Raw genomic sequence first — 16532 nt, forward strand, 5'->3', positions numbered from 1 at the left:
GTGGTCCATTTTGTGGCCATTTTGGGTTGTGCTGCACAAGGTGGATCTGTCCTCTTAATAAATACCTACTTTATTCTTTAATTCTGTCTAATCTCTGCCCTGGGTCAGCCTTCACAAGGCATCAGCTATAGCAAGTTTGCACCAAGCAATGCAGGCTGGTAAGAAAGCAAAACCCCAGGATGGCAGAGGGTGTGGTGAGGATAAGGCCTGGAGTGATGAGCACTGGAACACAGCCTGGCCCTGAAAACCTCTGTCTGGGAACATCTGCCTGGGACCAGTTGCAGACACGAAGATCTGAAGCTGGGGAGCATTTCCCTTTGAGGGAACAACAAAATCATACCTGGCACTCCTGGGTGCCTCAGCTGCCTGAACCTGTCAAGGCTTAGGAAGTTCCTCTGATGGATCTGGAACTGGTCACTAAGACCAGCAATAAAAAAACTCCCCTCAAACAACACTGGCACCAAAGGCCTCACTCAATGCTCCAGCCCTCAAGAATTGACTCAGCTGGAGTCCAGGCATGAGTCAACTGGGTGAGACTCAGTAGCCAGGTAAAGCAGTAAGGCCACAATCCATCACTTGGGAAAAGTCAGTAGCCAACATCACAGTCTGTCACTCAGGAACAACTCAGTGTTACAAAAAATTCAGTAAAAACCCCCACTTCCTTAACACCAGTATTCATTAAGAAGCAGGCATTCTTTACTTGGCTGGATGTGCAAGGGGGTATCTCCTCCAAACACTATGCATGCTAGTTAGGGAAAGTCTCTGTTTATATACTGTATTTTGCATACATATTCATATTGATTTTTCCAAAATAAACATAAATATGATATTTTTCCAAAATAAACATAAATATGATAATAATTTCCCCAAAATCGTGAGCACATTTTCCTTCCCTTTTATGCATGCTCTCTTCTGTCCTAGGAGTCTTTTTGGTGATCCTTTCTGGTGGGTGAACCCAGTGCTGACTGACACCAAGTGAAACTGGCAGAACACTGGGGCTGGTGGACTTCCAGTTCTCCTTCTTACACAATGGGCATTGTGTAGTTCCACAGGCCAGTGGATTTTGAAGAATAAGCATTGTGTTAGCTCACTGGTTGAAGAGAATTTATCATCTGGTAACATCAGTACATCCCTTGGTGACATCAGTTACCTGGGAGAAAACACTATCCAGCACTAGGTAACATCACAATGGGCCATCCTCACCCAGTGCTCTCTCCAGGAGCACTGTGGCCCAAGAACACATGTCTGGGGTTACTGTAGTGCCACTGCCAACTCTACCCCTCTGCTTCTTACTAGTGTTGCATACCTGCCACTGAGGCCTCATCCCTGTGTTTCAAAGCCCCATCAGGTCTCTATGGCCAGGGCAGACATTTCCAGGCATATCTGGCAACTCACGCCTCCCTGAAAAGCTACAAGACAAAACAAGCAAAATGTCTGTGGGACTGACAGCTGCTGGTGTCACTCACACAAGAACTTCATTAAGCTCACATCCACTTGCAGCTTCTCAGTACACCCAGGCAGTGACAATTGTGGAAATGTGAAGAGGCCACCAAAGGCTGAGTCTCTCTTCCTCTGCCTTACCTCAGGTAATTCTCTCCAGACACTAAGGGGGAATACACATTTAGCAGCTTCCAAACAGGTGGATATGACAGTTTGTGTGCAAATGGGTGAATCAATTTTATTTCAAAATAAAAAAATCTCTGCTCCTTGCTTTGAACTTTGAAACATTATTGTGATTTGTTTATTCAGTTTTTGTAGAGGTTTTGAGATACTCAGAATGTCCCAGAAGGCTTCTAAACTCTGCCTAGAGACCAACAGCTTAATATGATCTATATAGTTAAAGGCAAGATTACCTACCATATCACGTAGACATTGTCCTTGCTCACACAGGATGGGGTGGGGAGCAGATTGCTTTTCAGAGGTTAAAGCTGTTCCATTTATAAGTGAGTACAGTGTGCTACAGGGAATTTACTATTACAGGCCTCTTTGTACTTGTATGTTCTCAGAATCTTAGTTTCCATGAGATTTTCAATACAAGTTGCCTCATGCCATCAAGAAAAAAGACTTTTTGATGCATTACATTACCAAAAGCCATCCTCTAATTTTATTGTATATTTATAACTTGCTATATGTGCAACATGACCCCAAAGAAAAGAAAAGAATGTGAACAAATGAAGTTAAAAAAGTATGTTATACAAAGAAGTACGTAATACAAAGAAGTATGTAATGTCAATGATCACTCTTCCCTTGCCCCAAGTACTCTGTATACCATGTAAAAAAAATCACAACAAGTAATGCATTCTTGCCAAAAATCAAAGGAATACTTTAGGCTGCAAGAAAGAAGAACAGCTCAGACAAGGGGATGCACAGATGGTAGAATTTGAAGTCATGGTGGCTTTGGTGGCCCTGTGAGTTAAGAGGAGCAGGTACCATTTTCCTGTTTCCAGGTTTCTTTAGGCTCTGTTGCAGAAAAAATTGGAATACAATTTAGATCAGATCAGAACAGAAGCATTTTATCACTACAGCTACAGGAGAAAACAGAATGGCCGAGTGACCATTGCTGCTGGTAAGAACTCTGTCCAAAGGAGAAAGACACAGAGCTGATAACACCTGACATGCAGGTTATACAACTCCTTCTTTGTCAAAACTGTGTCAGACAAGCAGGATATGGTCGGTAAAAACAGAGATTTAAATCCTTCAGATAAGTAGTGCCTATGCAGTACATCTGTTTACAAATGATCTACTCCTTTTATGCCTTTGTAAATAAACCCTGCTGACTAGCAAGACCCTTAGCTGCAAATGTGTCTTAAGTAGGGAGACTGGTAGAGGCCTATGAGACATTAACTATTTTGCTTCCACAACACTGGATGAATTAATTTTTTCCTACTTTCTAAAAGCAGCAAAATCAGAGAATGTCACATGAAGTCATTTTATCTATACATATTACGCCAACAGCCCTGAACTCTGCAACATGAACAAAATGTAGGCAGGAAGGTGAGTAGCAGAATACCCCATTTGTGCATCAACTGCCATTGAAAAAAATACAGATGTTTTAGCTAAATCACAATACTGCCCATAGATTTAATGATTTTTATTATTGTGAAAGGATAATTTCTATTATTGTGAAAGGATGTGTTTTTCTAGTAAAAACATGGACACTAAAGGATGTAAAATAGTTTATTGTGAATTTTTCCCTCTCTTCTATAACAATTAAAGACAAAGAGGAAAGAGAGATGAGATTTGTACTTAAATGAGAAAAAAACATCAACTGTGAAATAGTAATAGATCACAGAAATTCAAATAAATTTGGTTTTTTTTCTTTTTTTTTTTTACTTTGGAAAGGGAGACTTATAAGGATAATTTGAACTGTTAGTAGATAAAATCTGGAAACTTTTCAAAGATTAAAGTTAGAATAATCTGGTAGTTTCTCTGGAGAAAACTGATTGTGCTCATGGTTTAAGTTTCCTTCAGTAAAAATACAGTATTTTCTGGCATTACCAGAATCATCTTTCAGCACTCCAGCCAGTGGAGCCAGCAAGGGGAGGAATAATTCATTTCCCAGGCAGATGTATTATGTCAGACCTGTTACTGACTTCTACAAGACAAACATTAAGCCATGCTAATTTTTAACTTCATCAGAGTAACAAAAGCTTATCTAGATAGACACAAGAGGTCCCTAATTTTCCCAATACATGCTTTGTAGTCAACTTCACCAACTCAAGCCTGCAATCCATTTCTATTTTCTTAAGCTGTTTCAATTTTTTTCAGTTTGTGTTTGGCTCCAACAGCTAACAAGTTTCTTTCTCTTGGAAGAAACTTGTCCCAGGACGTTCTTGATCTGACATTATTTGTCCACATTAAACTCACCTGAAAAAAATTGTCTATCAAAATTATAACAACTGGTATAAACTCAGAATTCATAAAATGAAAACCCATTTATGATGCTTATTACAGATATTTGTTTATACAGAAAAAGCAAATCTGACCTTGCCTTATGTCCTGGTCTCAGCCAGGGTATAGTTAATTAATTTCCTCTCAGCAGCTGCTGAAATGCTGTGTTTTGATTTCAGAATGAGGATGATGTTGATAACACACTGATGTTTTGGGTTTTGCTAAGATGTGTTTATCCTGAGTCAAGGACTTATTTTTCCTTGTCTCATGCTCTGCCACTGAGGATATACACAAAAGAAACTGGGAGGGAGCACAGCTGGGACAGGTGGTCCAAAGTCCCCAAAGGGATATTCCACACCATGGGATATCAGGCCCAGTGTGTAAACTGGGGGAGTTACCCAGAAGGGGGAGGGATGATTGGGGTTCAGGAACAGGGTGTAGCATCAGTCAGTGGGTTGTGAGTGATTGATTTGTGCATCACTTGTTTTTTCCCTTTTTATTATCATGATTATATACCATTATTACTTCATTTTGCTTTATTTTTTCTAATTAAATCATTCTTATCTCAGTATACGAGTTTTACTTTGAGTCTCCTCCCCAGGAAGAGGGGTGGGGGTTAGAGGGGACATTGAGCAGGGGGGTGCATGGTGCTTAATCTCCAGCTGGGCTTAAATTGGGATACTTTATAAACCCTCATCATGAGCAGTGCTCATGTCTGTGAGTGAGCATGCAAACATGTCTGCTTGTTTGCTTCAAGCCTGTTTCCCAAACCCCAGTTAATTGATCAAATTCTTCCAACTGGAAAGAGATGGGATGAGAAAACTGCTCCTGACAGGCTGTGGAGTCAGCCTCTCCTTTCTGAGAGTTACTTGATGAGTAGATTCTGAGTGCCCCTGTGCCTGGAGGTCACTGCAGCAGTCCAGGCTCCCCAGCAGCTTCTGATCCTACATCCACCTAAATGCATTGGACCCTTTCTCAATCACTGTTTGCACCCAGGCTGAAATATAAAGAGAATGTGAAAAATCATGGCAAAAAATAAAAGCATCAATACAAGATATGTTGTTGATTTCTTAAAGCCTCACGATGGAGCACAGAATGAAATGCAATGCTAGAACTAAAGGGGTGAGAGTCCAGAGCAGAATACCAATCCCTGTCAGTAACCCAGCCCCAGTTAAATTATTTAAATGGAGAGCAGTGAGCCAAAGTGACCCAAATGCATTATGGTGTTCTGCTGTTTTGACACTGCTGGAGCAGGTCCCTCACCAGGAACAAGGACCTGCAAGGGAATCTGTGGCACATGGCATGATTCTCTTGGCAGCAGAAAACACTGGCATCATCAACCCTCCAAAATATTTTCTGTTTCTGAAAAGCAGTTGAAGAGCACCTGCTGGGTGCATTCTTTGTGAGGCTGCTTTAAGACCAGCAGTGAGGGTAGAGGGTCTTAATAGAAGCAACAGTGCACAACACACGTACAAGAGATGAAGCTATACTGGCAATTCCTGGGTTGAATGTTGCACTTGGGAGAAGGGAGGAAGAATACAGACTCCTTCATCTGCAGTGCTTTCACTCAATGGCAGAAAAAAATCTGTTAACTAGAGTCTATACACACATGCATTAAAAATATCCTCCAGGGTATTTTGCCTATGTGGGTGAGGAGGTGTGAGGCAGGGAGGGTGGAGGAGGAGCAGCAAACTGGGGAAGTCAGCAAGATTTGGCATGTTGCAGCTACTCTGTGCTGGGGAATTATCTTTCTCTCATCCTTTCATTTAGGATGAATGTCCTAATTTGTAGGTAAGGAAGTTTAGAAGATGGGAGTTGAAAGTCTTTCATCAGAAAGATGCGACTGCAGGCACAGCATGGGAGTTTTTTTGCACAAAAAGGGTGCAGGTACTATCAGGAAAGGGCAGAGCAGTGTTGGCTGTACAATATATGAGGTATACAGATGATTAATATAACAAAAACAATTAGCTATCTTTAACTGTTTTGTTGCTGAATGCATCCAAGCCACTGAGAACAGCCCACCTCAGAAGCAGTATGAAGCCAGAAGAGAGGGTAAGGTATTATGCTTGCAACTTGTATTATTTCACTCTAGCAGCAAATTATACATAGATAGAATGGCATATTTTCCTGCTGTACTTTGCAGGGGGTTCCCATTCTGTAATGGGAACAGGAGTACTTCTTTGAGCAGACATTCTCAGGGAGCCTATATGATCAGGGGTCAAAAGAAGACTGGAGAAAATATGGGCCTGCTGCTGAATGGCTCAGGGGACCTGGTAACAGATGACATGGAAAACACTGATGTATTCAGTGCCTTCCCTCTTCAATATTTACTTTACAGTATTTTCCAGTAATGTTTAAAGTATTTTTGACCAGTCTGCTCCAATATGTGTCAAACCCAGTAAGATCCTTTGAGGCAAATCAGACTATTTCAGGTCTGAACTTTTGATCGCTGAGGATGATTGTTATCTCGCACTGAAAGCATTACTGTCATGATCCCATTTACTCTTAGTGACTTGAACCTTCTTCTTTCTGGGTTGTCTCTTCTGCTCTTGCTGGCACAGTACCTCAGCAAATTCTGCCAACCACGTCAAATCTTGAAGCAATGCTTGCTGCACAGTTTGTTGAACCAATGCCTCCAGCAGTAGCTTGACTTCCATATAAAGTCTCCCTGACTGTCCTGCAGGATTCCAAAACAGCTGCAATTCCCAGCAGGGAGCTAGGGCAAGGACAGAAACCTCCAGGCTTTCTGAGCCAGCCTGTGGGTCAGGGATTGTGGCTCCTCATGCTCCCATCCATGCCCTGGCAGTAGGGTCAGCAGAGAGTGGGCGCTGGGACCAGCTGGGCTGAAAGCACAGCAGGTGGGAGAAAGAGGAGCATGTGGAGATGGAAGAAGTACAGGAGGAGCAAAGGGGACCTTAGGGTGATTTGCTCCAAGTTGAAAGGGTCTGAACCGGCCTTTGCTCCTTTGTTGAGTCCACCATAATTTTTCTCCTGAGTGTAAAATAAAGTAGTAGCTGATCTTTTCAGTCAAACTAGGTCCTGTGCATCTGCAGGCCTCATGCACAAAGTACAGTATGCTGTAGGGGCCCCAAATGAAACAAGCCAACTTTTCAACTGAATGGTATAGATAGACACTGTGCTAGACTATCATTAGGAATATGTTACTTTGAAACACAGTCACCTGAAATTTTAGAATTAATTATGAGTACTTAGTTACTGGAAGCTTCATTTCTGTTTTCTTCCATTTTCCCAATTATATTTCAGAAAACTTTAGGGGCTTGAAGGGTTTTTTAATTAATCCATATTTTAAAAATGTGGAATGCCATTAGTTTGTTTTGGTGCTGTAAAAAACACCTACATTATAGCATGGACAAAAACTCATAGAGTAATTGATATATTGCATAACAGCTTCTCCTATAGAAAAGCCTCCATGTAGTGCCTAACCTCGGGCACTTGGGGGTGTCTTCTGACAAAATATGCCTTTGACTTTCTACAGCACAATTAAAATGTGCCAGCAGTAGCTCTCTACAGTAAGGATCATTGATGTCACATGGGAATTTCCTCTGATTCTATCAAGTAAGCAGTCCCTGAATCCAGCTACATCTGGCGTCTTGTTTCCACACTAGATTGCCACTGATGTGCTGAGGATGTATCTGATCAGCAGGGGAGGTCCCAGCATACTTCTCATGGGGCATGGGGTCAGGGGCCTTCTCTGCATGCTGCTTTTTCCTTCAGAAAGACCTGACAGCAGTACTTCTGGCTTTGCATGTGTCCCCTGTAAAAGTGCTTAGCACATACTAGGCCTATTTTTCTTCATGAATCATCCGGCCCTTATGCAGTTTCCCATTTTTGTATCTTCCTTTGTTGTAGGACAGGCCATACACACCCAAGGGTGGTTGGGCACCACAGCAGCTCCCCAGGGAGGTGGTCACAGCCTGTCAGAGTTCAAAAAGAGCATTGTTTGGACAATGCTCTCAGGCACATGGTGTGACTCATGTGATGTCCTGTGCAGGGCTGAGAGCTGGACTGAATGATCCTTCTGTGTCCTTCCAACTTGGTGAATTCTTTGATTCTGTGATCTGGTAGCCCAGTTGTCTGACAGGTGTGTGTTCCTGTGTTCCTGTCCTCAAAAGACTCTGGCTGCATACTTGTGAATTTACTGTCATTAGTTAGCTCTATGACACAAGATACTGCCCCTTCATTTTTTTTAGTGTTTCTTTTAAGACTGATATAATGAGGTACTTGTTCAAGAGCAACACAACCCAAGGAAAAATATAATTAGACCTAAGTGGAATATTCTTCCAGCCACAAACTAACTGAAAACAAATAATTTCAACTCTAACTTCATCTATGCTATTAATTTAAACAACCTAAAAAACCATTTCTTCTGTTTCCCTGAAAAGGTGAATTCCTTTTAATTTCCACATTACTTAAAATTAATGTTCCTTCTATGTCACATGTACCAGGTGCATTTTCTTTAAGAGATTGTTGGTTTGTAGGTACCTGCTGAAATACTGGGTAATTTTCTCAGTTTACATTTTGCTCTGCTTTTTTATGGGATGTTATTGCAGTACTTTATTTTTGTCTCGGGCCTTAAATGTCATATCCACACCAAAGCTTTCATACTGTTAAAAAATAGACTCATATTTATAATCAAGTAAAGTTTTAATTCCATAATTTCTTCCTTCACAGAAAATTGTTTTGAATCTGTGTTCTTCCCAATGCCTTAAAATACTTGAAAGTCAGAGTAATATCTTGATTTAACTAGCAATCTATTAAAAAAGCCTATGTTTTCAAACTTGCAGAAGATCTAAATTGCCACTGTCAGTAGCAAAAGGTCTTGGGCAGGGGCAGGAGAAAGGGAAAGAAAAAAAAGAAGGAAAAAAAAAGAAAGAAGGGTTTGTCAATACTAGGTTGCAAGATAAAACCATAAATACACAGAAATTCTTTGCTGTTTACACCTCATACCTCCAGGACCTCCCAGCATGGCTCAGCCTGTCTGGTAACAGCTCCCACTGCATTTCCAGGGATCTCACTGCTGAGCTCAATGCAACAGTAGTTGGTGAGGGGTTTTGTCATGTATGTCATGAAATAGAGACTTGAAGGATATAAGAAGATAGCTATGTCGTATATATATATATGACATTGACATATATATATGACATATATATATATGACATTGTCCTTCTTTACATTTCCTTTTTCTTTATATGAGTATATCATAAATTCTCCTGTGGTTAAAAAAGGGTCAAGGACATGATCTGATGGCCAAACCTTTCCATGCAAAGGAGGACCATTTATAATTTAAAGTGTAGGAGAAAATACTGGTACACATATTTAAATCCATCTTCCAAAGTAAGAAGGAAGGAAGGAAGGAAGGAAGGAAGGAAGGAAGGAAGGAAGGAAGGAAGGAAGGAAGGAAGGAAGGAAGGAAGGAAGGAAGGAAGGAAGGAAGGAAGGAAGGAAGGAAGGAAGGAAGGAAGGAAGGAAGGAAGGAAGGAAGGAAGGAAGGAAACATTGAAAAAAGCTTTAAGTAAGGAAGAATCTTGTATGACAAAACAAATATGATCATTGTGTTTTGGTGTACCTGAAAAGTACGCAGAAAATCGTAAAAACATTAGTGTTGTTTCTATACTCAGGTAGAATAAAGCTCTCTCCTGATAGAGAATTAAGACATCCTCCAGTTCATGTGGTGCTTAACAACAACTGCCACCAACTCAACTGCAAAGACACTCTGTGCTGGAAAACTGTAACCTGGGGTTTCATTCTGGGCCAGGGAGTTGCTGTTTCTCTAATGTGTGGGCAGGAAGGTGTTTCTAGTGGAAACAGCTACAGCTTTGCTCTGGCATAGAAAAATTGACTATGCTAACAGTAATATGCTCAGACGACAAACAGCTTGTTCTGTTTCTTGTTGTAGGTACTTAGGAGAGAAAGAAAGCATTGTGTACACACAGCACGATCAGTTAGTCTAGAGAAATGCTATTGTTCTCACAAGCCTGAGAGTGCTTAGAGAACTATGTTTGTTTTCTTGCACCCTTTGTACCCACAATATTTCCTGCTTTTGCAATGTAACAGAAGTATGGGGAAGTATTGGGAACCTGACACTTATTACCTCCAAACTCATGAGAATTTCTATGCTAAAAAGGTGAGATGATAAAAAGTGGAAAAACTTGAAAAGTCTGTTCTCTAAAGAAACTTTTTCCCCCCCCAGAAAATGTTACAAATAATTAGGAAATATAATGTATTGAAATGAAAGATAGTTGGCTAACTTGTCCTTCTCAGTTCTCACTCCTTCTCCATCCAGCAAACAGAAGGGCAACTTTCCATGACTCAACCAGGAACAAAAAGAAGGATCATGCACAGCACCACACTGCACAGAAGTATTTCTTTAGTTTCATTTTCTCCAGACTCTTTTATTTCCCTACTTGTCAGCAATGAGGAAAGTGGGAGCAGAGAAGTCAAGTCTTGCAGCAATAAAAGTACATCACACATCAAATAACCACTGATCATGATAAAAAGCAGCTAAAAAAAGAGGTACCTATAGAAAAAGATCGGTACATTATTATACCAGAGACCACGCTAGGTTTCTAAGAAGAAAACTAAAAAGGATGAAGATATGTTTGATGACAAGTGTGGAAGGGAGCCCTTCGCTGTCTCAGCGCGGCAGTGCCTCCCGGAGCGCCGGAGCACGGCAGAACAGCCAGAGCACCACCCGAAGGGCAGCTCCTGCTAGTACAGCACAGCCAGCAAAAATATAAAAACCTTTGTGGTTTTTATTCCCCCTCACACTATTTTCATGTCCAGCCACACAACTCAGTTGAAAACGAAAATAGATGATCTAACTAATGTTAGCTAGGCAAGTTTTAAGAGTGTGAGGTTTTCTTTGTGCTTGCTTGTAAAATTGCAAACTTCACCTTTCTATGGTATGTTCCATCTTCCAGTCTGATGACTTTTCTTCAAGTTAGAGGGATTCACTGGGCCCTTTATAATATTTTTTTTCCCCTTAGGAGAATTAACACCTTTACCCCTTTTATAGATTTCCAATTCTGAAATCTGTCCTTGTTTTTTCTTTTGCTGCCTCTAGGTATCTTGGCAGACCTTATGTGTTGGAAACAGAGGTGTGTGCTCCAAGAGCATGAAGGGCTTGTCTCTGCCCCAGCTGATCCCTGGGGAGGACAAGGAGCAAAGCCACCTACATACCAGATCAAAACAGAGGAAATAGAAGGAACACAGATTTTCTCTATATGCAATAACTCCTATACTGTTTGAAAGTAATGAGTCAGCTAAGTTACCTGATATTACAATGTTCTCTCTCAAAATGTAGATTTTAATGTCATTGACCTATGGTGTGCTGGACATTACTCAGCTGAATTCAGAACACAGTAGAAACATCACCACAGCTGCGACTTCTAGTTAATATTGGTAATGAGCTCTTACACAAAACTACTGTCACTGTTTTCAGACATCTCTAACAGTATGTAGCAGGAATAGGACACATCCTAAGATGTTTCTTACAAATCATTGTAAGCTTTGGATAGTTCTTAATTTCAGGACAGATAGAAAATGCAAGAGGTATTGAGGTTGAAAGTGGATGATCTTGGACATTCCTCACAACCCAAACCAGTCTATGATCCTATGAAAAGAAAAAAATTGACATGCAAGTGAAAGAAAATAAGTTGTTCAGGTACTTCTGCCAGGTAATGTATTTACTTTGTCTTGTACACTTGATTTGAATGGAGAGACTGTCCAGAAAATGCCATAGATTTGGTGGATTTTATACATTTATATTGATATTGAAATCAGTCAGATAGAAACTTCCTAATGTAGTTTGGAGTATTAGAAATCTTCTTTATTCTTAATCTTCTTTAACTGAGTGCCCTAGCATTGAGTAAACAAAGTTTTTGTCATATACACTAATTACATATTCATTAAATACCCCTGCTTACTTGATGTATATATATTACTTTACTTTACAGAGTCACGTCCCTTGTTGGAATTCATTATATGGTCCTTTGGGATCTTCTTTAGTGGTCTCCAGCATATAGTGTCCTTTCAGTGTGGCTGTTCCTTGACCCTTGCTTTTGAGTAAGTGCAATATCATTGTTTTGCACAACTTCTACTTTGTCAGCCTTGCAGAGCTGAGCTGGCATCCTTCTCACATTTTGCATGTCTTCTGTTTTGTCTGCTTCTCCAAGGCTACACTGTTCCCTTTATTTGATAAGAGAAAAATGTTGTTTTGTTCTACCACCCGTATCAAGTGAGTAAAATGCTGTTCTGTTCTACTGCCCTTATCAATATGAATAATATGATCATCCACCATTGCAGACTGGTTACTATTAAAAATATAAGAACCTTCATGTTTTGGAGGCATGAGTCAGATTGCTGAATAGTATGATTTACAACAGACTGTTCCAAAGATAACCATGTCAATGTGTCCCTTTGAGGTACTTAAAGCACTTCTTGGTCAGAGCTGAAACACTGATCTGATCCAACACAGTACTTTCTGTGGCCCTGGATTTTTATTTATGCTGTGAAGCAATTGCATTTTTGGTATTTTTAAAAAGAAATCAATCAAAATGTAAGGCTACTCTATAAAATCCCTCCTTTTAGAAGAAAAGGGTCAAAAATGGAAGAATGGTGAGAAGATGGTAGATTAGGTCAATTGACTTTGCAGCTGGGAATGACAAGGCTTGGAGAAGAATGATGTTGGGAGCCCCATATATTATAACTACTGCTGTTTATCTTCTGTTTGTTTTGAGAAATAGAATTTCTGTGTAGGGATGGCATAGGTGTTTGGAGAGACTTGGAGGCAGTCTCATGGACCTGCTCAAGAATCCTGTTTTGGGGAAAAGAGGATGAAAGTTCAGAGATCACAAAAAACTGTGAGGAAATCACAGCATGGTGGTAAACTACATGTGTGCAGGACCTTGAGAAACTGGTGGAAACAGCAGAGCCACTGCCTGCCACCTGCCAGCTTGAACTGAGCCTGACAGTGCCTGTGCTCCTGCTTGACTGTCTCTGCTCAGGCATTGCCTTGGGATCACCCTGCTTAGCAAAGTAATGAAATAAACTTACTCTTTGCATTTCAGCTATGAGCTTGTGGTTGTTCTGGCTGCTTGCCTGTGTCAACTCACGCACGTCCTTCACTTCACATAGTATTTTGAAAACATATTTCATCTCAGTTAATACAGCATTTGCCAGCTAGAGTAATATTATTGGGAGGAAAAGGTAAAAAATGCAAGATTTGATGAGGAGGATGATAGGTTTGCTCAAAGTGACCTTGTGGCTGAGCAGATTAAGAATATCCATGACAGAAACTTCACATATTTACTGCTGATTATCTTCAGTCTGTTTTGAGAAGCAGAACTTCTGTAGAGATAATATAGAAGCTATCAGAAACTGAAGAGGCACCTCTCACAGACTGTCTTGAGTGTCCTGCTGGGAAAGAGGTCAAAAATGTCGGTGGTCACAGAAGCAGAGCATTGTGATGAGCTGCATGTATGTGAGGCCCGCTGGTATCCCGGGACAGGCAGTGGGTCCCCTGCCCCACTGGGGTTGGACCAAGCCTAACTGTGCCTGCAACCTTTTTTCCTGTGTTTCTACAGCACAGTGCTGTGTAGGGACTCTTCAGTTGGTGACCTAATGAAATAAATCTACTCGTTGCATTTCAGCTGTGGTTTGGTGATCACCTTGGTTACTTGCACGTATCAATTCACATGGAAATACAGGGGGGTTTAGATCTCACATTTATCTAAACAAGAATATGTAAGTTGTCCTTTGGATAACCTGATCTGAAGTTTTCTTGATCCGAGCCATACTTTGAGTTTATAGGGTTTATTCTAATCCAGTTTGATTTACAAACATATTATTATTATTATTTCTCAATTCCTGTATTCACATAATTGTGAGCTGAGTATTTTATTTAGACCAAAAAATGCATAAAATGTTTCTTCTGCAATAGCAAAATACATTTTCCTCCTGAGTCCAAGTAATGCAATCGTTTGGATAGCTTGTAATAAGTCAGTTTTGACAGATGTGAAACTAAGAATCAAAGTAACATTAGAGCCAGGGCAGAAAAGGCATTTTCTAGAAATATCTTCATGTAAATATATTACATGTCTTAACAGGGCATTTATTTTAAAACAAATAACCACTAGAAAAAAAAAAGTAATACAAACTGATGCTGATTACATAAACATCACAATAGACTACTTTAAAAACTTTTTCCCCTGTAAAAAAGCCTCTTGGAGGCCTGATGAGAAAAAGTGTACACTTTTATAGATTGGATCTGCATATCCATTTTGCTTTCAGAGAAGTAAAGAGCTGCTTGTTGTACTTGCTTGGCACCTACACAGTTAGGGTAGTTTATGCCTGGCAAGCTTATCAGTATTGTAAAATACAATTACATTGTCCCAGGTCAACAGTGGTTTATTTAATGAAGGATTGATGGCCACCAGTGAATTCTCTTGAGGAAGCAGACTTACCCACTGAAAAAGGCTCAGACTTACTTAGCTAATCTTTTTGGTATCAAAGTTTAAAAGCACACATTGCTTTGATTCACATATATAGTTCTTTCATTCTGTAGTCATAATGTACTCCTGCGTTAGAGAAATGACACTTTCCCCCTCTTTTTACTAGCTTTATCTGCCATTTTATTTCTATCTTTAGCTGAAGAATCATTTTAAACACAGATTTTTGGAAAGATTCCTGTAAGCCCCGTAAGCCCCATGAAGTAAGGTCCTGCAGATGCAAGATATAGACAATTAGCTGGAGATTGGCTGCCTTTGCCTGCGACAAGGAGGACCACTGGTGAGTTCTCCTGTCAGGAACTGCTTTCCCCAGCACCCCACATTGGCTTGATCTGCCTCAACAATGACAATCATCTACTAAAATGACATCTTGAAATTAAACTTACTCTAGATCATCAATCTTGCAGAATACTCCTGGTGCAGGTAGCCTGGAGTGCAAGCTGCAGGTTGTACCCTGGCTGGTGGGAAACAGCTGCAGCCCCAAACAATGAGCTTTGAAGGTACAATGAGCTTTTAGACCTCCTGCCTAACAAAGGGCACAGTCCTGGAATGCTAGCCATCACCCAGAGCCTCTGCAGGGCCCAGTGAACAGGGAGAGGACCCCAGACTAAATGAAATCATTGGACCAAGAGGCACATGAAAAGAACATGAGGGGTGTGTGAAGAGAATGTGCAATGACTGCAAGGGTCAGGGATTCCTTTATTCAAGGTCCCTCCTGGGGCACCCAGATTGTGCTCTTGTTTTGTTGCTTCTCCACAATTTATTACTTAGAGGAACCAGGCATCTCACTCTGCTGTGGGAACCCAGGGTCAAGCCAGGAACAGAAGCTTGTCAGACAGCATGGATGTGAGGTGTGGAGAGAGTCAAACAGGGCACCATCGGTTCACTGGAGCCACTCACTGCAAAGGGGCTTTGGTGCCACCAGCTAAAACCTTGGATGGCGTGACTCTGACTCCCAGAGTGACATCTGAATGACCACACAAGAGAATGGCTTTAACAATCAGAATATGTCTGCAATGTCAATATTTGAAAGATTATTTTGAATAAAATTTAACCAAAACCAGCTCAGCTAACAAGGAAAGAAGTTCTGCTGGATTTTATATTCACAAATAACTAGGGACTTTTTGGAAATGTGAATCTGAAAGTGTCCTGAATGAATGTCATAAGATGTCTGTGTGATTGAGTGTTTCAAGAGCAGCCTTGCCTACAGTGACCATGTGGATATGGACTTAGGCTCCTGAGGCCAGTGAGGAGGATAAAAAGGAAGATAATTACTCTAGACTTCAGGAGATCAGATTCTGGCCTCTCCAAAGATCTGCTTTTAAGGGTACTGTGGGATGATCTTCTGAAGGGAAGACAGGCCCGAGATAGCTGGTTAATGTTCAAGGGTTGCATCCTCCAAACTCAAAAGCAGTGCCTCCAGGCAGAAATCCCAGGAGGCCAGCATTGATGACCAAACTCAAACACAAAAAGGAAGCATATAGAAGATGGAAGTAAGGACAGATAAACTTGAGGAATACAGAAATACTGTTCAAACATCAAAGGAGGGAATTAGGGCAGCAAAAGCCCAAATAGACTTTAATGCAGCAAGGATGTCAAAGACAAGAAGGGTGAGTACATTTAATAAGTACATATAATAAGTATATTTAGTATATGTATGCATATGTATACGTATGCATAGATGATCAAAAGGTAGGGGCCCATTGCAAAAAGGAGCCTGGTTGTGCAGGACATGGAAAAGGCTGAATTGTTGAATGATGCTCAGTCTTTACTAGAGAGGATGGCCTTTGGAGTTCCCAGATTGCAGAGACCATGGCAGAAGTCTGGATCAAGAGAGGTGTACCCTTTTTGGAAGAGAATCATACTAGGGAATACTTAACTAAACTGGACTTACAGAAGTTCCACTTGCTGTGATACCATTGTGAGGCCACTCCCAAAAATCCTTGATTGTGGCAACTAGAAGTGTCTGATGACTGAAAACTGGAAGAGCTGGGACTGTTTGGCTGGACAAAAGAAAGCTGCAGGGGAATCTTATCAATGGATACAAACATCCCAAGGAAAGGTATGAAGAAGATGGACCCAGGCTCAGTGATGCTCAGTGACAGGCCGAAA

Source organism: Molothrus aeneus, chromosome Z, assembly GCF_037042795.1.
Source record: "Molothrus aeneus isolate 106 chromosome Z, BPBGC_Maene_1.0, whole genome shotgun sequence".
Taxonomy (NCBI): domain Eukaryota; kingdom Metazoa; phylum Chordata; class Aves; order Passeriformes; family Icteridae; genus Molothrus; species Molothrus aeneus.